This window comes from Diabrotica undecimpunctata, chromosome 7 (genome assembly GCF_040954645.1).
Source record: "Diabrotica undecimpunctata isolate CICGRU chromosome 7, icDiaUnde3, whole genome shotgun sequence".
Classification (NCBI taxonomy): domain Eukaryota; kingdom Metazoa; phylum Arthropoda; class Insecta; order Coleoptera; family Chrysomelidae; genus Diabrotica; species Diabrotica undecimpunctata.
The window spans coordinates 72,694,234-72,719,772 of record NC_092809.1 but is presented as its reverse complement, the minus strand read 5'-3'; the positions used below and the strand labels follow the sequence as shown (position 1 = coordinate 72,719,772).

At 33.1% G+C, this 25,539-nt stretch overlaps 1 protein-coding gene across 1 annotated transcript in view; it reads left to right on the top strand.

Moving 5' to 3' along the window:
• The window catches only part of LOC140445484 (octopamine receptor beta-2R-like), an 853,944-nt gene that overhangs the window by 326,629 nt on the left and 501,776 nt on the right, over positions 1-25,539 (top strand). The gene's annotated exons all lie outside the window — the stretch shown is intronic.

Sequence of the window (25,539 nt, the reverse complement as noted above, 5' to 3'; positions counted from 1 at the left end):
TACCTCTTCGTTGCCAACTTTGATTACCTTATTCTTAAAATCCAATTGGACTCCATGCATATTTATTACGTCCATTCCTAATATAACATCCTCTTCGATGTCAGCAACTATAATAGTATGGACAAACTTTTCTGTTCCAATTCCCAATTGTACCTGGATTTCTCCATGAATGTTGGCATTTTCACCTGTAGCGGTCCGAAGTCGCAACCTCGTTGGTAACAGTTTCTTACGGCTGTTTATAATTGTCGGGCGTATAATGGTTCTGGTCGCTCCGGTATCCACCAACAACGTATGCTTTTCACCATTTATTTCTCCATCTACATATACACTATCTTCACGACATTTCAAAGAAGCTACTAGTATGAGAGGGTCTTTGGAAAAGTTTTGGGTCGAAGCTGCCCCGCTAAGGCCGACCCGGTCTAGTTTTCCTGATGGTGAGTTTCTTGATGTGCGTCGTACCTAGGGTGCTTACAGGAGCTTCGTACGTGTCCTATTTCGCCACAATTCCAGCATCTGATGGTCTTCGCTTTCTTGTATGTCATGCTTTTCATCATATTAACGAGCTGGTCAAGTTTATCTTCATCTCCTTCCTCTTTTACAGTCCTAACTTTACTGTACCCGCCAGAGGCCTGCGAAGCTGACTCATATTCGAGGTCGGAGGATAAGACATCAACCAGAGTCTTGTGACGAGCTAATCGTAGTGTTCTCTGCATTTCATGATCACGAAGACCATCAATTAACGTTTGAACGGCCAACTTTTCCATCATGTCTTCGGGAGCTGTTGGATAAGCATATCGTACTAATCTGGCAATATCTACCTCATATTCTTGAAGAGCCTCATCTTTCTTTTGTTTTCGATTTTTAAGCTGCGACTGATATACATGCTCCAAATGTTCGTGGCCATATCGCATATTTAACCTCTTCTTGAGTTGTTCGAAATCATCGGTCTCCTCTACGGCTATGGTCTGAAGCACATCTAAGGCATCTCCTTGGAGAGCGATAGTCAGGTTTTTACAGCCTTTTCTTTTTCAGACCATCCATTCGCTCTTGCGGCTGATTCGAACTGTTTCATGTAGTTGTTCCATGATGATTTTCCGTCGAAAGTTGGGACTTTAACATGAACAGAACCTCCACTTCCTTCAAATTTCGACCGTGTCTTCAACTTACATTTCGTCTCGTCTTCTTTTGTCTCTACTTTAATTGGATTGTTTCCTCTCTCTGCCATCCCTGTTTCCTCCATCTTCCTTTCGATCTCTTTCATGTTTTTTTCGAAGGCCGACATATCGGCAGCAACTTGGTTTTTTAACGAAGATAATCTATCGTCAAGGGCAGACATCTCAGAAGTTACTTTAGAAATGTTAGCAGAAACTTTACTTTCCAGAGACGAAATCTCGTTAGAAAATTTGTTTTCTAATGACGCGATGTCACCAGAAACGAAATATCGTCAGAAACTTTGTTCTCTAATGATGCGATGTCACCAGAAACTTTGTTCTCTAATTTCGAAATCGACGAGATGACAGCATCATGTTTGTCTTTAAATATATAAGTTTCTGGATCTAGACCTTCTTCTAGAAAAGCGTTCTTTAGTCGTTGGACTAACTCAGCCTTTTTTCCGGTAGAAGCTAATTCTCTGTCTTCGAGATGTCTTCTTAAATTCATCACTGTGACCTCATAAATCGTCGTCATTTTCACAATTTATTTTATATTCAATTTTGACACCAATGTTGTGAATTTATTTAACTGCTATGTCTTTATTTAATTTATAATGTCTTTATTAATTTATTATATTGTTCTTATTTTAATTTATTAAAAAGTACGATAATTTATATAAGTTTATTAACCACTAATAATACATAATTTATTTTATATGAACGCTACAATTAAAATCGCGGGCACGGGTCTTCAGATATTAACTAACTCCTTCAATGAAAAATCAGTTATAATATATGAAAACACAACTGGCCTAGAATTCAGGAGAATCCCTCTGATTCATACTAGAAGGTAAATCCGGGTCATCGTCTGACCGGTTTCTGGAAAGTTCCGTATCAGGTAAATTTCTGCCAGCTAATCGAAAGGTCTCGTAAAATCTAAAACATATACGTGAATAAACAAGATGTTTACAGGTTTTTAATATGACTCATATTTTTACGTAACAATTTATTGTCATATGGCTATTCTTTTAATAATAAATAATAAAGAATTTAATAAATTAACACACATTTCTAAAAAATGTATCTATTGAATAAATGTAATTAACTTAAAATAATAAAAAACATCACTTTCTTTTTAACAAACAAGTACACAATACCTATATCCTATTTCACTTAATATCTCTCCCCTCAAGAACTTCTTATCTAATTTTCAGACAGTTGCAATAGAACCGATGATTGCCCATTACCAGAAATCCAGGTTAGTTTGAACTATGATATATAAAAGGAAAGAGAGTTAAGGTTTGATTTCACGTATAGTGCATCTGTGTATCCGCTTATACGTATTTCACCCTAAAAGGGATCTTCGGAGCGGCTATTCACAAACGCTCTGAACATAAAAATAATCTTTTCTGTGATAATAGAAGAAATAGCGACATCTGATAAATAAATCCGTAAACTGATTTTCGAAATCAACAGATTTCAGTCTTTCCTTCTATTATCTATCTATCTATCTTACTTTTTAGTATGTTTTATCGTGTTTAATAATTTATATACTTTTAAGATGTATGTCTGTAACTTTGACTTGTCTCATACATGTACTTTGTATAATGTCGCATGTGATCAATAAATTTGACTTGACTTGACTTGAATTCGCTAAGGATTTTGCTTAGTTGAGGAGATATGTTGTGAAATGCAGTTTTAAAATCCCCATGTCTCTAATAACATCTTTATCAACGTCTGTTTTGCCCCTTGCAATTCTTAGAAGGCACAGATTAAAGCAAAATTCTGAATTTGGTTTCGAAAATCAGTTTACGGTTATGTTATGTAAATCACTAATTAATAATTCTTGTACCGGCTAGTAGGTAGTATTTTTAGTTATTTACTATTTTATTTCAATTCTTTAGATTATATTAGTAATCACAGACATATAATATTGGCATCATTGCTTTAAGTGTTCTCTTTACAAGACAACTTTAAATTTGATAAATATTAATAGACCCGCAGCATACTAATTAATGTTTGTTCTGGTCTGTTTTTTATTTTATTTGTTTAACTTTAGTTTATTATCAAGATATAATTTTTACGTAGCTTAATATATCTTTCAAAGAAAATTTATGACACACCTTTAATATTTGACAGTAAACAAATGTTTTTCAATTCAAAGGCGAATGAACTGCACCTTGAAATTACCCTTAAGCATAAAAAATATTGAAACACCAGATTGCAACATCGTAAAAACAGCTCAATGTCAAAGATCTATATGCAAAAATACAGGTATGCAAATTAATCGTTCAGGCCGAATGTATTAGGACCATAAGAATTTTTAAAGGTATTCGTGACAATCAAAAACATTTTTGGTGGAGCCATGAGTCTATTGTCAGACTCCTCTTTATTTAATAATTATTCCCCAACTAACTGCTACGGATAAACTAAATGCATGCCTAATATCGACCTAATTGACAAAAAACATGCGAGGGTTTTTTTAAATAAGAATAAAGTGTAAATGTGTTGTCGAAGCAGTTGCGAGCTATTGAAAATGGTAAAGTTCCTATTGATACCTCGACCGAATTTATTTCATTTCAATCTCTTCCAGAGATTGCTGTAGCTTAAAAGACTCGAAAGAGAGCTTATTGAACTTTAATTAATTATTTAATTCTAAGGCAGGACGAATTCGCCGGATTAGCTATTATGTAATGAACAATCATGAAATATGTAATATCAACATATATAACAAAATATTTAAGAAAATTGACTCTATATACAGTTTTCTGCATTTTATCCTGCATCAATGAGATGTTGACCTTCAATGCAGTCCAAAAATATAGAGGGACTTACTTAGAATGGAGGAACTGTGATAGCCAATCAGGACAAAAACTAAGGCAGACTGGATACTTAAATTAAACTTGGACTTACTTGAGACTCCCAACGGGATCACCTGGGATAGACATCTTGAGAGACCCTTAGACTAACTTTGGATTTCCTAAATAAGAACAAACCCGGGACTAACAGAGACTGCCCTAAGATAACCTGGGACCCTAATTAGGTAGATAAAATACAAAGTCAAATAGACGAAAAACCAAATGATAAAAATATAAGGAAATACGAAAGGTATAAAAAAATATCTTACCCTGTGACAGGGGTCTCGAAACACAAGTCCAATTTCACTTACATCTTGGAAGTGGAAAATAACATAAAGTTTTACTTTTGTATTTTATGGTTGGTCGAAAAACGGGACTATACACCACCTAATGGCGCATTTTCGGTAACTTCTTTGAGGGATCAGTTTATGTAATTACAAGCAAAAACTACCGACAAATTTAGTCAAAATAGCAAGGTGGGTAGTGTTAACGAAAGTTATAGTAACACCTAAGTGGTAAAAGAAGGTGGATCGAACGTTTGTCATATTTAACGGTTGTTTTGTACAGAATATTCAAAATACACTTATAAATCGAGAAAACATAGAATATTTAGGTAAGAATTACACTAGGTAGTCTTAAACAAATGATTTTTTCAGAAAATTTTTAAGGAGACCAAAGTTATGTACGTATGATTTTATAAAATTTATTAAAATAATTAAAAATTGGATAAGATATAATAACCATCATTTTATCACGTTTTTATTTTATAAATATACATCTAATAAATATTATTCTGAAGCTATTAATAAAGGTTTAATTTGTATTTTGGGAACGATTTCCGAAGTATAAATCGAAATATATCATGCCTGTGAAGTTAGAATATCCATTTTATAATGCCAAATTTAATATTGTTCTGAAGCTATTTTCTTGTGGCATTTTAAATTAATTACTATTTAAATGGGAATAAGCCACAATTAAAGGTTACATTATGTTTATTGACGTTTCAACTTTCACTTCGGAAATCGTTCTCAAAATACAAACATACTAATGTATTTTTATGTTATGTTTTATGTATGTTTGGCATTTGTAATGTATTTTTAGTAACATCAAACGAAACTCAGTTCTGTAAACATGTAAGTATAGTAAGCAATAAACAGTTCTATGAAAATTGTCGTCGTATATTATTTAAATTAAATAAAATAATATTTTATAGTAAACATATCCCACGGTAAACTAATCGTGGGTCAAGACATGGTCCTTCATCCAGCCGAATATAACTAGTAGTTTTCGTGTCGTATTTAAAGAACTGAGCTTAGTTATTGTCGAAAAAATAGAACTTTTTATTGTATTGTGATTTATCGCTTTAAATCAAAGTAAAGTGATCATAAGTGAAGTATCTCAAAAATAATTTATCGCCACTTTCGTCTGCATTCTCAAGGGTTCATCACATATCGTCGTCGTATTTCTGTGCCATCACCAACAACGGTCATCATAGCATCTAATCAAATCATAATTAGCAACATCAGAAGTATCGAAAATCACAAGTTCAAAGTAAGTCATTCGAACCACTAAAATTAATCCATTCTTTTTGCTGTATTCCTGTTACTACTCATAGAAATTAATATGCTCTCTATTTCGAGTTTGCTTAAAATTAATTAGTAGAAATTTTATAAACTGATCGTATAATCTTAATTATTTGTTTACCGTTTTGTCGTGACAAATTTTTGTTTTTTGGTTGTCTAGTTTTATTTTTATTATTTTTTCTTTATATATATATATATATATATATATATATATACATGGTATATATATATATATATATACCTTATATATTTATATATATATATATATATATATATATATATATATATATATATACCTTATATATATATATATATATATATATATATATATATCTATACATATATATATATATATATATATATATATATATATATATATATATATATATATATATATATATATATATATATGGTAATGCCAAGCGATCTTTAACAACAAATGAAATTTTTTTTAATAAATACAATCCTGAAACAGTTTTTTTAAGCTTAGAAAAACGGTATCAGAACATAGAAAAGTTTGGGAAAATTTTAAAATCGTTCAAACGGAATTAGAAATGTTACTTAAAGAATCGGATGAACTCCATAATTATCGTATAGTATTTGGGAAACAATATTATAGAACACACAATATTTTCCAGCTTTTCTTCATCGTCGTCGTCGGCAGAAATTCAATCGGGAAACAACATTGCAATAACTGATCCTGCAGCAAATCATTTTGCAACAAATTTCCCGGCAGCATCTCTTTCCTAACCTAACCTAATTTGATTTATATAATAGCGCGTTAAAGCGTTTCTATTCGCCAGAAAATCGTTTTTGCAAAGATCCAGTTTTGCAACTGGACGATTCTCGTTTTTTGACTAAGTATGAGAAATTAATTCACATGTCGTATACAAATGACGTAAATGGCCAAGAAATTGAATGTTATCTTCCTCATCACGCAGTATTAAAACAAGAAAGTCCCACCTATTTTTCATTCTTTTTCGTTATTGTCAACATATATTCGTATTGGCAGCCGACGCAGAAAAAATGTATCGCCAAATTCTCGTACATCCCGATGACGCAGTTTATCAAAAAATTTTGTGTCGTAAAAATCCACAAGAGCCAATTAAAACGTATATTCCTAATAAAGGCGGTTTTCTTCTTTGAAAATGGGCATCAAATGGTATGCTCTTAATAAGTCAATCAAAATTAACACGCTGAGAGTACTCACATATCTCTAGATCCTGATGCCACTATCAAGGTATTAGGAATTCAATGGAATTTTCGCGAAGATACTCTGTTTTGTAGCTCGGCTATTTCAAGTACACTGTAACGAAACGCTCTATTTTGTCGCAAATCGCAAAATTGTTTGATTCACTGTGATTTTTGGGCCCAGGTATTGTATACGCAAAAATAATTATGCAAATGTGCTGAAAATCAGAAGTAAACTGGGATGAATCACTTCCGCTCGAAATTCATGATTTATGGTTGTCATTTCAGGCTCAATTAAAACTTATCGAACATTTAAAATTTTCTAGTTGTATTACAATACCAAATCTCGTCGATATCCAAATTCATGGATTTTGCGATGCCATGATTTACGGTGCTGACGGTGCTTGTCTTTATTGTCGTTATGTTGATGCTGAGGAAAATATTTTTGTGCTACTGATTTGTGCAAAATCTCGCGTAGCCCTATCAGCTCAATATCGTTACCGCGATTGGAGTTATACGACACTTTACTTCTAGCTCGGCTCTATGCGATGCTTCAGCATTCTCTTTTACTGGAGGTAAACAGCACTTATTTTTGTTCGGACTGGACAATCACTCTTTACTGGATAAATACACAGCCGTATCTTCTTCGCACATTTGTCGCCAACCGGGTTGCGGAAATACAAAGATTGACTAGACGTTGTTATTGGCAACAAGTTTCCTCTTTAGACAACCTGACAGATTATCAAAATGCCATTAAAAAATATTCGGATGTTGAAAGGTTCGCTTGGTATTTTATACCGCCCAAATCTCTCCACTTTGGATGAATTTGGGAAGCCGCGGTTAAGTCCTTTAAGTATCATTTAATTCGCACTGTAGGTGATACTTTGTTAACATATGAACAATTAGAAACTTATCTTATTAAAATAGAAGCAATAATAAATTCTGGGCCTATTTCTCCTATGTCGTCCAAACCAAATGACCTTCTTCTCCTTATTCAGATGTTGAAAGGTTCGCTTGGCATTTTATACCGCCAAAATCTCTCCACTTTGGAGGAATTTGGGAAGCCGCGGTTAAGTCCTTTAAGTATCATTTAATTCGCACTGTAGGTGATACTTTGTTAATATATGAACAATTAGAAACTTATCTTATTAAAATAGAAGCAATATTAAATTCTGCGCCTATTTCTCCTATGTCGTCTAACCCAAATGACCTTCTTCCCCTTACCTTTGGACATTTTTTAATTTATTGTGTGATGACGAGCGATCCGGAGACTGACTTTTTTGATATCTCCTCCAATAAATTATGAGCTTGGCTGCACGTCCAGCAATTTATTTCTGTTAGGCATTTGTAACGTATTTTTAGTAGCATCGAACAAAACTCAGTTCTGTAAACATGTGTAATAAGCAATAAATATTTCTATGAAAATTGTCGTCGTATATGATAAATAATATTTTGTAGCAAATATATTTCAGGGTAAACTAATCGTGGGTCAAGACAGTGTTTTTTCAGTTATTGCGCCAGAATATACTCGAAATCAGACTGGATCAGACAAGTAAGCCTTACGCTACGCTCAGCAGAATAAGTAAATCATTGTTTGTTTATTAAATTCATTTAAAATTACATTTATTTATTCATAAATTCATTTATATAATTATTAAGAATAATATTAAATATAGAGTTTTGAACGATTTTTAGTAAGTAGTGTCAATTAGTGCAAATATTACGGATCATGTTAAAAGTGCTGTATGTATACAATAAATATGTACAATATATAAATAATAAGTATTATGTTAAAGTATGTAAGGTAATACACACTATTGTTGTCTTGTAGTTTTGCGTAAATTATGTTGACAAAAATTTTAAAATTTTTTTAGTTTAAATTGTCGCTTGACCCATCTTCTCTTGTGAAACATGCAGAGTAAGTATTATTAATAGGTTTTTTTTTTATTTTTATTGTTATATTAACCTTTAAGTTTTGTGTAATATTGTTGAATACATGTATTTTCTACATTTAACACATGAATACTGGGTTGGACGGTTCTTTTTTCTATCGCAGTAACTGCAGCGTCTCGTTTATTGGCCAATATTACCAGCTGGAGGCGGTAGTAGGTCTTCGGATTCAACCATTTCTGTAATTCTTAATTTTATTGATGATGGCAAACAAGACAGAGTAGACGAGCACGAAGGTGAATATCAACTAATTGTCTAGCTAAACTTTGTAAAACAATCTTTTGCTGATTACATTATCGGGATTGTTGCAATAAAAAATGACATTTGCATTAATACCTTCAATATTTAGCATCGAAAAGAAAACTACCATTGGCTATCTCTTGGTATTCCTTGCAGTGTTATAGGCAGTATACTGCTTGTTTACAGTATGAACTTCCCCCTTGTACTTACCCGTTATCGGTAGTAATATTCCTTCCTGATCCATATATGAGTTAACATAATCTCAAGACTACCGCATTGGGAGAGTTGCTTACAGCCTAAGGGTCATTAGGTTGCTGCCCTACATAGACTTTAAGATTTGAAGTAAAGTAACGCTTGGAATCAACTAGGGCGAAAATTTTAATACCATATTTATTGGGTTTATTTGGAAATGAAAAGGACTGTAAGCAATTTTGCAGTCGGTAACGAAGGCATGTAATATTTCCGTATGGATGCTAAGCTTTTCCGGATTGGTTTATTTACCAATCAACAGCAACTAATTAGCAAGCAAATATGCAGTCAAAATGTGCAATGCTGCGCTTTTTTCCTTGTAGGGTTATAGCTATGACTATACTACATTTACCGTAAAGTTAGCATAATTATTGTTTTTCGGAAACAGTGGCAGCAATAAATTGTTTCTTGGCGTAAAGCTTTGTCAATAAATTAGAAATCAATTCCTAGCAGTTCGCCTTTTGGCCGATTACTCGGTTTTTTGAGGGTGTGTTTTGAGCTAGGAGATAATAATTAGGTAGTTTCACAGATAATGTGGTTAATTCCCGATAAAACTAATAAATAAATAAAATTTAATTATATTTCATATAGTCTCTTTATTTTTTATCTCACTATATAGTTCTTTTTAAATCCTCTAAATCTAATTTTATTTTGTAAATTTAATACCATAAACTGTCATGACGGCCACAATATGTCGACAAAGAAATTTGAAGGAAGCGACTCGTAAAATAAATTTCCTGAAAAAAACGTCTCCAAAAATAATATCATAAAAACCAAGCCTCTGGGCAGAGAGTCATTCAGCTTTGTTCCCAGGATTAAATCACATTTTTTCAAATAACTCTCAGGATTTAGCACAGGATAACAACGAAATTTGCATACAGAAGCGCCTACAGTAATTTTTTATCAGGACGTCTCTCCTCTCAAAACAACACGAAATATTGATCTTTGACATCACCGACAAAGCCGCAGATATAACGTTTTATAGCGGATAGCAATGAAAAAAATTTTAGGAACAAACACGACTATTACGTTTATTTTTACAGTTTCATTGATGCCTATGGAGTACATTATATTTTTATATTCTCAATATTTTTGGCATAAAATAGGAAGTGCTTTATTGGCGAATTTAAGAAAAAATGTTCTTATTTAGTCTTTGTTCTACAATGCCATCTCGTTTATTGGTTTCTGTAATTCTACTTTTCTATTTTTATAGATATAACAGATGCTTACTTGAAATAGGTATTTCACAATTAGTGTATAAACCCTAGAGTACCAACTTGTGGCAATAGAGGTAAAAGACCCTGATGGTTTACAGACCAATAACTAACAATAACTACGAAGGAAGCTACAGCTACCTGGGGAAAGGAATACCAATCGTTAAAACGTTTAAAAGAAATAGAAAAGGTAAATGCGGATGAATAACAAAAGTTAAAATGTAATGACATATCTTATAAACAGAAAAAGAAACAAACAAAATAGGTATATTGATGAAAGGCAACCGTTAATACATATTTCTAAATATTTGGTCGTGATCCAGACGGTGCACACAAGTAAGAAAAGGAACATGTTAATTTGGAAAACGATTACTACAAGAGCAACGTGACCAATTTGTGGCAATAGAGTTAGAAGACCCTGACGGTTTCTAGAAAAACAACTAACAATAACCACCTAGGAAACTACAGCTACCTGAGGAAAGAAATGATAAAAGTTAAAACGTTTAAAATAAATAGAAAAGGTTATTACGAGTGAATAATAAAAGTAAAAAATTAAAAACAAAATAGGTACACGGATAAAAGGTAACCGTAAATACGTATCTCTGACTATTTGGTCGTGATCCGTATGGTGCAACCAAGTAAGAAAAGTAGCATGCTAACTTAAAAAAGGATTACTACAAGAGCAATGCGAAAAATTTGTGGTAATAGAGTTAGAAGAACCTGATGGTTCCCAGAACAACTAATAATAACCACCTAAAGTTCTTCTCAGAGCCTTCTTTCAGTGCGTCACATTTTTTCGATTTCTTTCTAACGAATTAAGTTAGATATGACGGAAAAAGCGGTAGTTCCGTGATTAAACACAAATATTGCAGCATTACATACATATGGTCTACTCCAAATCTAAGATTCATTCGTTGATATTCAAAATGGGCGCTTTGTAAAGTCAATCAATTACGCGAATTACAAACATTTGATGTAAAACTTTATTCATACTGGCTATCCTTTCGAAGTGTAAAAGAGTGAAAGGATCGTTGTCGTTCATGCAGAGCAATCGAAAATCGAAACTCATTCATCAATCAGAATACTTAGTTATTTTATTGTCAACGTCAACCGATCGCCCGACTGTCCACCGCCCGAAAGATTCGCATGTTATTTTTAGTTCTGTAGTAGTCTCTTTAATCAACCAATTGTCCTTGTCGACGTGAAGTGTTCGTTGTTCCTCTGTTTACGTCTACACAAAACGTAGTTTTTTTGAATCAACCACCAACTAGTTGGCTTCCCAATGAGAAACTGTAGATTCGTTAACGACAAATAAACGGTTGAATTAAACAGTTCGTTGATTTAACGCTCATCTTTACAGAACAGAACTAGTTTGGTATGCCATGCGTATTACATGGGTTAGTGGGTTGTTCATTCATAAAGCATAATAAATAAAGACAATACTAGTAAAGCATTAGGAGAACGGACGAATGACGATGTTGCCAAAATTATCTTGTTTTATTAGAAATTAGGTTACAATTTCGTCAAATAAAAATGCAAATCTGTCAATTTTTCATGGATTTAAGAAATTTTGTACAAGTTATACAAGTTGTACAAGTTTTGAATCAGTTCAATGTTTTAATTCAAAAATGTAATAAGGCAACCCTGCTGCTGTTTCCGATAGGAAATAATCGTCTGGCGTTCACTAATGGGTGTGCATGAGGAATGTGAAGGGGAGACCAAAGTTAAATATGATTGTTATCTTTGTCTATTCGCTGAAAATATGATTTTATATCTGTGTTAGATATCCTGTTAAATTTTACTATACCGACCATAAACTTTTACCTACACCGTATATACATTTTTGAAGATGAAGATATGAAGTTTATACTTTAATTTTTTGTACTTTTTATTAAAATGTATTGAATTTAAAAATTTTAAATTAGTTTTTAATGTGTAATGTGTAAAGTAATAATATGTAATATAATAAAAACTTTTTAAATTTCGGAATCTCTTATTTTCGTAAGATTTTGACATTTAATAGTTTTGCATACAAGTTGCACCCTGTTTCATTAGTTGTTATAACTTCATATTGCTCATATAATGACATCTTTTCCTCTATCTATGTGTTTATCGGTCCGAAAACTATAGTTCTGTTTGAGAAAGCGTTTCGTGATATTGATAAGTTTCTATTAGGTAATTTCATTTATACAAAATTGGTTTTTAGATTGCTTAAGGTTATCTATTTAAGAAAACACTAGTCAAAGCATTTTTGGTAAAGAATGTGAATACCTCAATAAATCTGAAAAGTTTTGATAAAATACGTTTTTGTTTATATGACTGGAAGTATTTCTCTTGTTGAAGATATGCCACTAACATCGCAATGCACTTGCATATGAAAGAACCAGTTTATTAGGTTTACACACAATGAATGTGCCTTGATGATGCTGCAATATATATATATATATATATATATATATATATATATATATATATATATATATATATATATATATATATATATATATAAGTGCCACCAATCACGCACTTCGATGTTCATCGCCCTTCCGTCTGGAACATATAATTAAATTTAATTGGTTGAGAAATGAAAAAGTTTCATATAAAAGTTAATTTATCTTTAAATATGGGACATTTTCGGAACTCGAGTCAGTAGTGAAAGTTGTGTCTAACTCATGGTTTTACCCGTGTAGGGTAGCTCCCTAGAGTACTTTGCTCGAAGGGCTCTGTTTCTTTCTAAGACTCTGAAGCTGAGTTTTTTTCTTCTTAGAAAGAATGTGTTTTATTTCAACCACCTAATAAAACCATAATGGCATTGTCTCTTCAAGATAATGCCACAATAAGAGCGTACCGGCCAACTACGCAATATAACACCATATTGCGCAATAGTTGGACAAATTAATAAACATGGAAACTTGCACCAAGTTGCAATCAGTTTTTCATACATTTATTAATTACACCGGAGACGACATGGCGCCCAACCTTCAACGAACTCTACCACGACTCCGAGATGTCAGAGTTCTCATGCTCCGCGATCGAAAATCGCAAACAGTTCCAACACGATGCCTGCATCAAAACCACTCAAGAAAACAGCGGGGAGAAGCATCGGATGTTAGTATACCAAACTAACATGCCGATATCCACCTTCTGCAGCCCTGAAACCGTCGATGTGCCATATCTCCGACGAGCCAGCCTACTTGATGCTAAGTACCTGATGCAATGGATGTCTCCGCAGTAGCCAGTCACTGCCTGCCCTACCATTATGTGGTCCAGAGCACCACGGAGGCTCAGGCAAACTCGCCTACGACACACCGGCGACATGCAGATGGGAAACGTACAGCTAGAGAGGACGAAGCCGCCGCAGAGGAGCACGTCGTCGAGGATGGACCTGCAGATGCGGTCAACAACACCGACCACCGCCTGTGAAAGTTTTTGTGCAGTGCAAGTGCGCGCTACGCGAGTGTACGCGAGTGTAGTGTGTGTTAGAGGACTGTAAGTAGATCTGACAATATGGACATATAGACTTTTAATGTATTTTATGCGTATTTTTTCTTTCCTATATGTGATTTGTAAAAAAATTGTTTCTTAAGTTTTTTAATAAAATCAGCTTTTTTTATCAGTCTCAGAGTCTCCAAAGCAGGGGGGATGTCATCAAGTGCCACCAATCACGCACTTCGATGTTCATCGCCCTTCCTTCTGAAACATATAATTAAATTTAATTGGTTGAGAAATGAAAAAGTTTCATATTAAAAGTTAATTTATCTTTAAATATGGGACATTTTCAGATCTCGAGTCAGTAGTGAAAGTTGTGTCTAACTCATGGTTTTACCCGTGTAGGGTAGCTCCCTAGAGCACTTTGCTTGAAGGGCTCTGTTTCTTTTTAAGACTCTGAAGCTGAGTTTTTTTCTTCTTAGAAAGAATGTGTTTTATTTCAACCACCTAATAAAAGCATAATGGCATTGTCTCTTCAAGATAATGCCACAATGAGAGCGTACCGGCCAACTACGCAATATAACACCATATTGCGCAATAGTTGTACAAATTAATAAACATGGAAACTTGCACCAAGTTGCAATCAGTTTTTCATACGTTTATTAATTACACCGGAGACGACATATATATATATGACGCCATTATTTGCAAAACTTGCTCTTTGCTCGAAAGTCATTTTTTGAGAAATCAAAATAGTTATTTAACCAACAAGTGTATTAATAAGGGCGATTAACAATTGAGTAATTTTAACGCGTGAGCGAAGCGAGCGCGTTAATGTTCGAGATTGTTAATCGCCATTTTAATTCACGAGTTCGTTACAAAACTTTTCCGTCGACCGTACTTTTCAGAAATAAAAATATCTTAGTTTAAATATTTATTTACTTAACGATAAACAACAATTTTTTCAGCTTTCATTGACTTTATTCAAAGTTTCCTTAGTGGTAGTTTTATTATAGTAAACATTAATATTCGAAATGGTGCAATTACTGAAATTAAAGGAAGATATTGATAAATGATTATCTGCTGTATAGGATTTTGACAAATTTATATTTAAGTCTTCTTGGACCTCTGTAAATTCTGTGATAGAAAAAGTTAAATTCTGGTGGAGTTAAATTAAACTCTTCGTCAATATCTATCCTTTGATTTTTCAAATACATAGAATTTTAAACAATAAAGTAAATAATGACATACAATGACAGATAGTACTAACAGCGGCTACTTCATTTTAAATTAATTTTTTAGTGGGAATATAAATAGGTATATGTTTGGTTGCCTACACCACAGGTCACTGCCAATCACAGAGCGTTTAATTAATTTATGCAAGGAATGTATGTTGTGTTGCCTATAATAAAATCGTTCATTAATAGAAAATCATTTATTAATAGGGGTCATTAATCAATGATTTTGAGGGTGTTAAAATTGATCATAAATAGACGGTAGACGGAAAAAAATGATCAACGGCTGAGTAGTGTTTAGCTTACAACGTAACAAAATGTATTATTGTTTTTAGGAAAAAAATAATGTTTATTGCAAACAACCAATTTTGCAAATAAATGTATAAAATAATAACAAACCGTATTTAGTCCAATAAAAAACATAAGGGATTTATTCATAAAAATAAAACTTTAGATTTTAAGTCATATAAAGAAAATGTTTAAATAAAAAAAATCAAAAACAGTCTCAATCAGTCATGCTCAAACAAAAAAGGATAATTTTGTGCATTATGGCAATTTTCCGAACCATCAACGATTCCTTCTGGTGAGGTAGAATCTGTCTTCAAGTGTTCTTTGTAAAAATTTAGTTTAAGAAGGCTTCTCCAATTTTTTCTATAGTGTTTGGAAAGGAGACTATTAATAGTCCCTCTATCCCCCTTTAATTATTTTCCTAGTGGTAATTTCTTAGGAGTCATTGAAGAAAGAGAAATATTTTTCTTACAAACGCTTTTAGCTTTTCCAATATCATTTCGGTAATTGGGTTCACCTTGGACTAGAACATTGTTGACTTTTTTTTTTAAATAAACCGCTTTGCCTTATTAAATTCAAAGTACCATGAACTAGGTAGCTTAATAACTCGTTTTGTTTGTGTCCTCCAATCAAACACATCCCAATTCATACCGATTTTCCGTACAGTGGAATGCTTTCTGATTAAATCGTCGTAGCCACTAATTTCCACGATTACAGGCATTTTTTAATGTATTTTTCTATAAGGCCGAAAATACGATCAGGAGGAATAAAGGAATGACCGACGATCGGAAAAATTCAATTTGTTTAATCTAATTCGGCGAATATTCTAGAAGCCAATAAGCCAACATTGCCATCATATTCGAATTTTTGTTTTTTCCGCGGCAACCATCAGCGAACAAACGTACTGTTTCTATGTTAACATCAAAATCAAAATCAAAATTCTTTAGACCATGTTGCAAAGCTGACGCTATTGTATTGTATTAGAATCTTTTCGAGAGTCAGTTTCTGTTCACTCGTAATAAAACACATTTGTTGGTCTTAGTTTATTGGTAGAAATTCCAGCAACAACTGTAAAATTATTATAGTTTATTATCTGACTGAAATATGCTGCTTGATTAGGCAGTCTACTCAGCAAGTTTTTTTGCAGTCGAACAAAAAGTAAGTTGTGTTGGGTTTTGGATTTTTAAGGAGTTTGAAAAAGCCTTTGCTTTTAGGATATGAACACGATGCCTAGTGGCTAACTTTTGTCGAACAGTTAAAAAAGTTGCTACTTTCAACTGCTCCTTTGTTCTTAAGCAAGTAGAGCAACAGTCAGTCAGCGGAGTTCCAAAAGCGATGTTGTAGTTAACATTCACATACTTTCGAAAATAACTAAGCTTCACATACATAGGCTAAGGAATTCTTCGAAGATAATGGTCGAAAACTTTCTTAAAATTTAAGTCACATGGCAAGTAGACGCGCACGATTGTCTTGCTTCTACAGCAATGAGGCTCTTTACATGTTATGGATTCTATAAATTTTATGATGCAGTTTCTTTTTTTATCATCTTTTGGGCCCACTCTATTGCCACCTCTACGTTCCCTGGGTAGCTCCCAGTTATAACAAAATTTCTTACAATTCTTTGTATGTCTTTGCTTAAATTTGTGATTCCTAGAAACGACTTGGCACATACTCTAATCATCTTACCCTCACTTAAACGTACATGGTGTTTTATTGACACTGCAGCATAATTAGATTTCCCCCTTTTTGGTTTCTGTCCCTTATAACAAGCTAATATCAGAAGGTCTTGTTTACTTTTATCGTTTAACTAATAAAAGTACTCATAAAAATCTATCACTTGCTTCATAGTGAGTGTGGTACAATCATATAGCAATCCGGGTCATCCGTTATGACCACAAGTTCGAAGGGCCGGCAGTATTTTTGGTGTATTTTTCCAACAATACAACTCTTTTAATAAACTTTTCTGTACCCCTACCTAACGTTACAACGCGAAAAACAAGTGGAACTGCATAAAAAATCAAACGATTGTCGCAGAAGTCTAAAATCATAAATTTTAATATGAAGAACTTACATACCTAGCAAGTTTATCCACATTCCTTTTATGTGTTTCTAACCGAAGAACTTTTTTGCGTCCTTTTTCCTGTGGACTAAGTGTAATAAAACAACCATTTTCACTTATTAACTCCATAAAAATAAAAAACTGTTTTTAATTCTCCAAAATACAACTGTTTAATCGTTTAAATAATTATAAACTACTGAAAATTTATTAGCGAAAATTAGCGAGTTTTGCAAATAATGGCTTCATATATAAACTCAACAGTCTTCCGGGTTGAACGGCGTCGATTATCACTGCGTCGAGCTTTCGACATCCTTTCTGGTGTCTTCTTCAAGGTTTCCGAGGTCTTACTCTCGAGAGCCTTCAGACACTGATCGCTAATCAATGCACTACTTTGTATAAGTGATTACTGTGCCAAGTTCCCACTACTTTGTATACTGTGTATGCCGTGTTAAATTCCTAAAAATGCGTCTTGATGCGGCCAAACAGTGTCCTATAGCCAAATCTTTAGCATAGTAAGGCAGCTTTGACAAAATCCAGCAGATTTTCTGAAGTTCCGAGGACAAGAAATATAATTAGCAATGCTATAAACGTGAAAACACAGCCGACAAATGAAAATACCATTCGTATAAATTACGTCTTAACCACACTAATTATTGAATAAAACGCTTTGTAAAAATATGAAATTAATAAATAAAATTAGACAAAATACAGTTTTATTATGAAGATATCATTATTGATTTCTCACTTTGCTCGAAAACTTAGTTTTTCGATTCACTAAAATTAAAAAAAATATATCAAAACCTTTTAAAATACAATCTAAGAAAACACTTTGAGTAATCCAAAATATAATATAAGATTCTTTTATGTAATTATTATCCACGAACTAATATATTGGAGCTGAACTGCTTAAATCTAATATCGGCTTGCTTGACATATGAGAGAAAATCAACATCAAAGTTGAAATACCACTTAATTAATATCCTCCATAATAATATTAAACGTAAGGAAGAGCTGTTGCATGAGCTATTTAATTAAATGTCTTAACTGTGCCAAAGGATTTGAGGAAGCTCAAGATAAATACAATAATTATGAGTTTACCTTATCCGATATAAAATTAATAAAGATATCTAGTTTATAACGTATTTTTTATTACTTTTTGTGAAAAAATTTACCAACACAATAATTACAGATTTAAAATTTAAAGTTGGGGCTTTTTGGAAATAGACGTTGCTGTAAAATTGGACAATAAAACATGCCTAGTAAAACTACAGAATAAACACGAGAAAGATATAGTGGTACAAAACAGTAAAAGAGCATGAGATATTCATTAACCATGATCTTACTAAAGAAGAGTTAATAATACTAAAAAGAGTAAAAAAGTAAAAGTCTCCCAATTTGAGATTATCGGTATCGAACATTTCAATATTTTCTTGTTCTAGTTCCATGAAGTCAACACGTTTCAACTACTACCAGTTTCCGCCCAGTCTTACTGTTCTTCTTAAGAAGAGCCTCAATCTAGATCTTGTTTCGTCGTTGTATGTTTTGTTGTCTTTTGTTTCATTTTTTCGACTTTTTTTGTGCGTTCATCTGTTTGTTATGTTATAGAGTCTGCTTAGTTTTTTGCTTCTGTTTTTCTTTATCATTTGTAAGTTTTTTACATTCATCATGATACTTCACCCACTTATTAAATGTGACAACACTTGGTGTGTATTTTTTTTCTTTGAGTCTGTTGTCTTTTGTTGCTACTAAATAAGCGCATTGTAAAATACTATTGATGGAATCGATTTGTGCGCAAAAAAATATTACGTTTGACTTTTTCTGTCTTATCTGAATGGAAACTGTTATCCATCGCAATATTGTGTGGTAGGAACTTGATTGCCTCAATAATCAGAATAGAAAGATTCGGAAAACACAGCATTTTATTATCATTTAAATTCATATTGTCATTTATAGTAGATAATAGGTAACATATATCTGAAAGTGCATTATTATCAGGTTCTGAATCTTCTCTCGCCAAGTTTGATTGAATTTTTACTCCCTTTGATTTAATTTGAAATTTGTAATTCTCTAGTGTTGGGGAAAAAGGGCATAAGTCCAAATCTGCTGTTTTTTATGAGGATTTATTAAAGGTTTCATTCTTGTCGTATAAATCCATTTTTAAACTAAACTTACGTTTATACTAATATTGTAATACGATATATTAACCAAACCTATAGACAATAATAAAGTAGGTTATATCTTTTCAAATTAATGATTTTTGATTGACTTAAGTCTTCTAGATCTGACTTTGATTGCGATTGCTGACTTAAGTCTATATGAACTAAAATGCTAGCCATTAAGTATAGTAATATCATCGAGCAAAAAGACAAAAGAGGGAATCTAATAGTTATGAAAAGGCGACCAAAAAAGTGGCCTCTGATGGCGGACATATCCGGAAATGCGAATGCGCTAAATTTAAATTTTCCGACACTTATTAACAGTAGCTATGAAATAGTTTTCAGAATGTGTCTTAGACGAGAAAATTTTAATTAAATATTAACAATAACAGTCTAAAATGTGAAACAATTGTTAAAAAACTTCAATATAAATAAGATTTCATGTGACAGTTGGGACACATAATAACATAACCCAACTAAATTTGATTTCATAAACAAGGAAAGACCCTCTTTCCTTTTTTAATTTGGCCTCTCAAGATGGCACTTCCTGCCTAACAATATTTTTGCCCCCACTACCTTTACATTCCCTCTTTTGTCTTTTTGCTCGATGAGTAATATTGACAAGACTGTTATTATGGTTAAATAATGATAAGTATGGTAATATTCGAATAACATCTAGAAACACAGGTAAATAAAAAAACAATACAAGTAAAACACATCACTGCAAATGTTTATTACGTATGTACCTCTTCTAAGTCTGGATTTTCGGCGTCTGGATCTAGGTCTTCTAAATCTGGGTCAACGTCAGCTGTTGCATCTGAATGTACAAGTTGCTCATAAAATCTTTTGTACACATCTGGAATAGTGGGTAGTAATTCCAAGAGATCATCTTTGTTGGCCTTGGAGATTGCAAGTGGCTCTGTATATTTTTTTTGATAAAGGGAGTGCAACCAGACGGCCACGGTGATTTAAATTCAAAATGGAGAAGTCTTCTGTTTCTTGAAGTGAATTTTTTATAATAAATCAGTCCCGGTTCCTTTGTGTATTCGAGCCATTTGCAGTCGTGCCATAAAAATTTTCGTTTTTCACTATCTTGTTTTTTTTACAAAGACACTTTTCAACAAGGCTGCAAAGTCATAAAAAGCATCTTGTGACATTTCAAGCACTTGAAAAGGTTTCTTTTTATTTGCGCATCGTATTAATGTCGCCTCCAATCATGTGGATGTCATATTTGCATACCACTTGTTTTTTTTTTTGTTTTTCGATTACGGAATGATCCGCATCACATTCCATGTGTGAGTGACACAAAAATTTGTGATCGATATCCTCTAACGAATTTTTCATTTGAAGAACAGTTAAGAACATACTTGCTACGTAGAAATTCTTATTTTGTCCACCACAAGTATCCGAGTACAAAATCACTTTCTTCACTTCTGGTGGCAAATCCATAAGCTCCTTAAAAAGACACGAAGCAATTTCGTTTGCTCCTCTCATTGCAATCGACTCGTGCCATAAATAACATGAAGCAAAACCATTTCCACAATTGTGTATTATAAGATTGTAGGTTTAATATTTTCTTTTGTAAAATAAAACCGATGAAGACACTGTTGTAGGTCAAATGTTTAGCACAACGCTGAGTGGTCTGCCATTGCTAATTTTTTGTCTTTACTTTTACAAGTATATGCTAAGTCGGCATGATACTTTGTTTGTTGTTCTTTAAGTGTATTTCTGTTTTCGTCATCATTGGCGATAGTCAACTCCATTTTCAAAACTTTACATTTGTGACAGGTATCCGTTTTTGGCTTTTTAAAAGCCAGGTTAAGCTTGTGAAACTTGACTTCGTAAATTGTTAGAATAACTGGCTCATCTGTGGCTGCACGGTATAGTCTATACATTTTATTCAAATTGAGGTAACAGGTAAATACAACTTACTATTCACTCGGCGTGTATATAGACTTTCGTATTCGGGGGAATGAGTTTATATGGGTTATAACTTGTTGTATTCGCTCAGGAGACGTTTTATTTTTGGGTATACACTTTCCGCGATTACCGTCTTTGACTACACCAGTTGTACTTTGCACCTTATTTTTAAGTGTGCGGCGAATAAACTTTTCGGATTCATCTAACGTTCCTTGAAAACATTTTTTGCACACCAGTTTTCGTTGTTCGTCAATTTCAAAGGCGTATTTGTAGGTTACTATTCTTTCCTTGCCGCTATTGGGTGTTCTTATGCGACGACATTTAATTTCTTGGGAAGTAACACATCTCCTTATATAACTCATTCGGAGTTTATGGGTGCCAAGTCGCCAATATTCATCAATATTACACATAACCTCAAATTTTGTAATAAAATTTATTTTTACATATTTAACAGTATTAAACGGTAACATACCGTTATTTTGCTCTTTAATCATCTTCATAATTCTTTTACATCTTGCTGTGACATTTTTACGTTCACAAAAACAGAATTAAATACAAATTTTTATCGCTGAAAAGCAATACGTGCTTGTTATTGTAACGGGTCATACGGAATTAAGTCAGCCTGTCCTTGGCAAGTGTAAATATACGGTTGTAAGGTTGCCGCGGTAAAAAAGACTTTAGTCAACATAAGTCCGTTTGTCCAAACAGAACCGGTTTTACACGACTTGCGTCTATTAGATCAATAGAGATTAAGCTGTTAGAAATACAATAGACTTATGTCCTTTGGATCCTAACTAAATTGATTAAATTCAATGTCGCCAGTGTACTTAAGTCAATATAGTAAAAATTTGACTTATGCCTTTGTTCCCCAACACTAGAGAATTTAAAACCAAATATTGTACAGCGATTTATGTTCAATATTACCTTCTCATTCATGATTTTTATTCTTTCTTGTCTAAAAATTGGTCCAGGAGAATTACATCACTTTTTTATTCAAAATATTTAAAGAAAACTGTGGCTTCAGTGTTAATATATTTAGGTTGAAACATATCGAGTTTACTTAATACATTAATTAGTCCACATTACTTTCTATAAAAGGATAGATCTGAGGCTTTAAATCTCCATATTACATTTAAGATCATTTTTTGGATCATCCATCAGCGAAGCCAGTGCCATTGGCAAAAATAATTTAATAATCTTCTGACCATTGTGTTCCATCTTGTATTTTCGAACAATATTTTTCCACTTTTTTTATAGGCGCAAATACAGAGACATCTAAAGATTGAAGGATATTAGTAGCATTAGGGGCAACTCTATTTAAAATTCCTTTAGGTAGGGTACATTCTGCAGTCATCCAACCTCTTTGACTTTTCCCTAACCTTCAACCTTTAATAGCTGCTTTACACACAGCGGACGGAATGCGGTTATATTTTAAAATTATTAAAGGAGGAGCGAATTTTCCTTCTGCATTAACTGTGAAAAGCATAGTGACATTGTTTTTATCTGATGAGGTTCTTTTATCATAGATGTTTTTTCTCGCGGTTCAATTACTGTACCATTTTTTATGTCAAAACTGAAAAATTCTTTTCGATAAGGTATCTTATATACTGGTAACACTTATTTCGATCAAATTCGTACGAACCTCGTCATACCCTTTACTTATTTTCTCTTCAATTACTGCCTATCTACCACAGTAAATATATTCTTGCTTTCTTCTGGGAAATATCACACTTATCTAATTTCACACGCCTGTAAGGTGATCCTCTACATCTTGCAACGTCGTCTTGAAAACTTCTTAAGTTGGCAAATTGCAGAGGGAATAGAGAACAAATCTTTAATGTAAGAAATATCATATAAAAATCCAGAGAATATTAGATTCCGAAAATTGAACTTTTTGTTGATTATACAAAGGCATTTGATATTGTTAGATGGGACAAATTTTGGAATATATTGATTGCAATGGGTATACCTAAACTCTTGACTCAACGAATATATGTCAGGTTATCTTGATAGAGTCTCCTATTAGGAGACTGTATGAAGATAACCTGACATATATTCGAACGGACGAGGACGGATACCTCTCTTATTATTTAACATCTATTCGGATTTCATAATGCCCAGAGTCTTGGATAGTTGGGAGGGAAGAGTAAACTTAGGTAATGTCAAGATATCTAACTTGCGTTTCCCAGGCGACACTATACTTTTAGCCTCTACTTCAGAAGATATTACTAATTTATTTAAAAACTTTCGAGGTAGAAAGTGCTAAATTTGGACTCAAAGTTAATTGCAACAAAACCAAAAATATGGTTATTAATTGCAAACAACACTTTCCTTAAACCCGAACTATTGCGAGATGCCAGAAATGTGGAACATAGGCAGTTGTGAACTTAAAATTCAAAAACGCATTCAACTAGCATGAGCAGCAATGACTGAACTAAACGAAGTCTGGCGTGATCGTCACATTACTATAACAAAAAAGAGACTCGTTTCATTTCTGGTCTTTTCTATATTTTACTATGCATGCCATACATAGACAGTCAAAGAATCAGATAGACGACGCCTAGACGTTTTTGGAATATATATATCGAGATGACTGCTTCGAATTCCTTGAACATCTCGGCTCTAAATGAAATTAATCCCAATCAGCATCTTTCTAGTGCTGTTTAATCTAGAATTTAAAGTTTTTTGATCATATCCATAGAAGTTATCACAAAATGTAGCAGTTGTTGGTCTAAGGAAGGCCTCACAGTCAACGCCAACGCGGCAGATCTTCACGGAGATGGGCAGACAACAAAAACAGCTTCTCAAGAAGCAGTATACTAAGAAGGCATACGTAACAGATGACCGCGACCATTGGAGAAATACCATTCAACAGACTATTTGAGCTGCTAAAGATCAATGATAAATCACGACACATCTTCCAAAATGCTAATAATGGTGATAACATTGGGCAGCTGTTTGACCCTGATGTTGTCCTGCTACTTAAGATTTCATGGTTAAAAACATAAAATGAAAGCTTTAAACTATAATCAAAAATATTACGTCGTTCTCACAGAACATGTGTTTATATGGCCTACAAACGCTTATTTTTAAGGGTTATGAATTGTACGCATTCAGTCACTGCATAACACTGCTATCATAAATGCAGTAGATGCGACAGACGCATGCGATTCTTTGCGTTAGACGCATAAAGGAAGGCTATTAGTAGTTACCATTTGACGACGAGCCCACAGCGCTTCGCTTGCCATTGTCTCTATCTTCAAATGCATGCAACAGGGTGCACATCTTTCCATTCTTTACATTAGCTATTCAACTATGTAAAGTTGTTTCTATTTTCTAAAATGTCACAATATTATATTTTCTTTATAGCACAAATGTTCGCATGTCTGCTAATTGTATAAACGTTTGATGGGTGAGAATAGGTTAATTTGTATTCTATTTGTATTTTGTTGTTGTTGTTTTTGTTATTTGTATTTGTATTTTTTAAAACGTTGCGGATTTTATTTTCTGAAAGTTTAATTTACTAAATATCCCTATCTTTAAGTCAATAGACTAAAAAAATAGGGGCATTCCTATTAAAGGAAAATACTTAAACCATCTTAGATACGCAGATGGTGTAATACTAATAGCCGACACATGGAATGCTGCACTAAATACGATGATTGAGGAGCTATACACAGAATTCCTAAAACTAGGACTAAAAATGAATTTCAGCAAAACAAAACTAATGTCAAACAAAGATGACACACCTATGATAAACATCCAAGGGACGGAGATAGAACACGTAGATGAATATACATATCTGGGTCAAAATGTCAAGGTAAGCAAAGAAAATCAGATTACTAAAATAAGAAAATAAGCATACGTACTTAAAAATAAAAATATACCTCAAACGTGAACATTCACTAAAATAGACATGGAGAGGATTAGAAAAACTCAGAGAGCAATGAAACGACAGATGCTGGGTATCTCACTCAAAGACCATAAAACCAATGAAGACATTCGTAATAGAACAA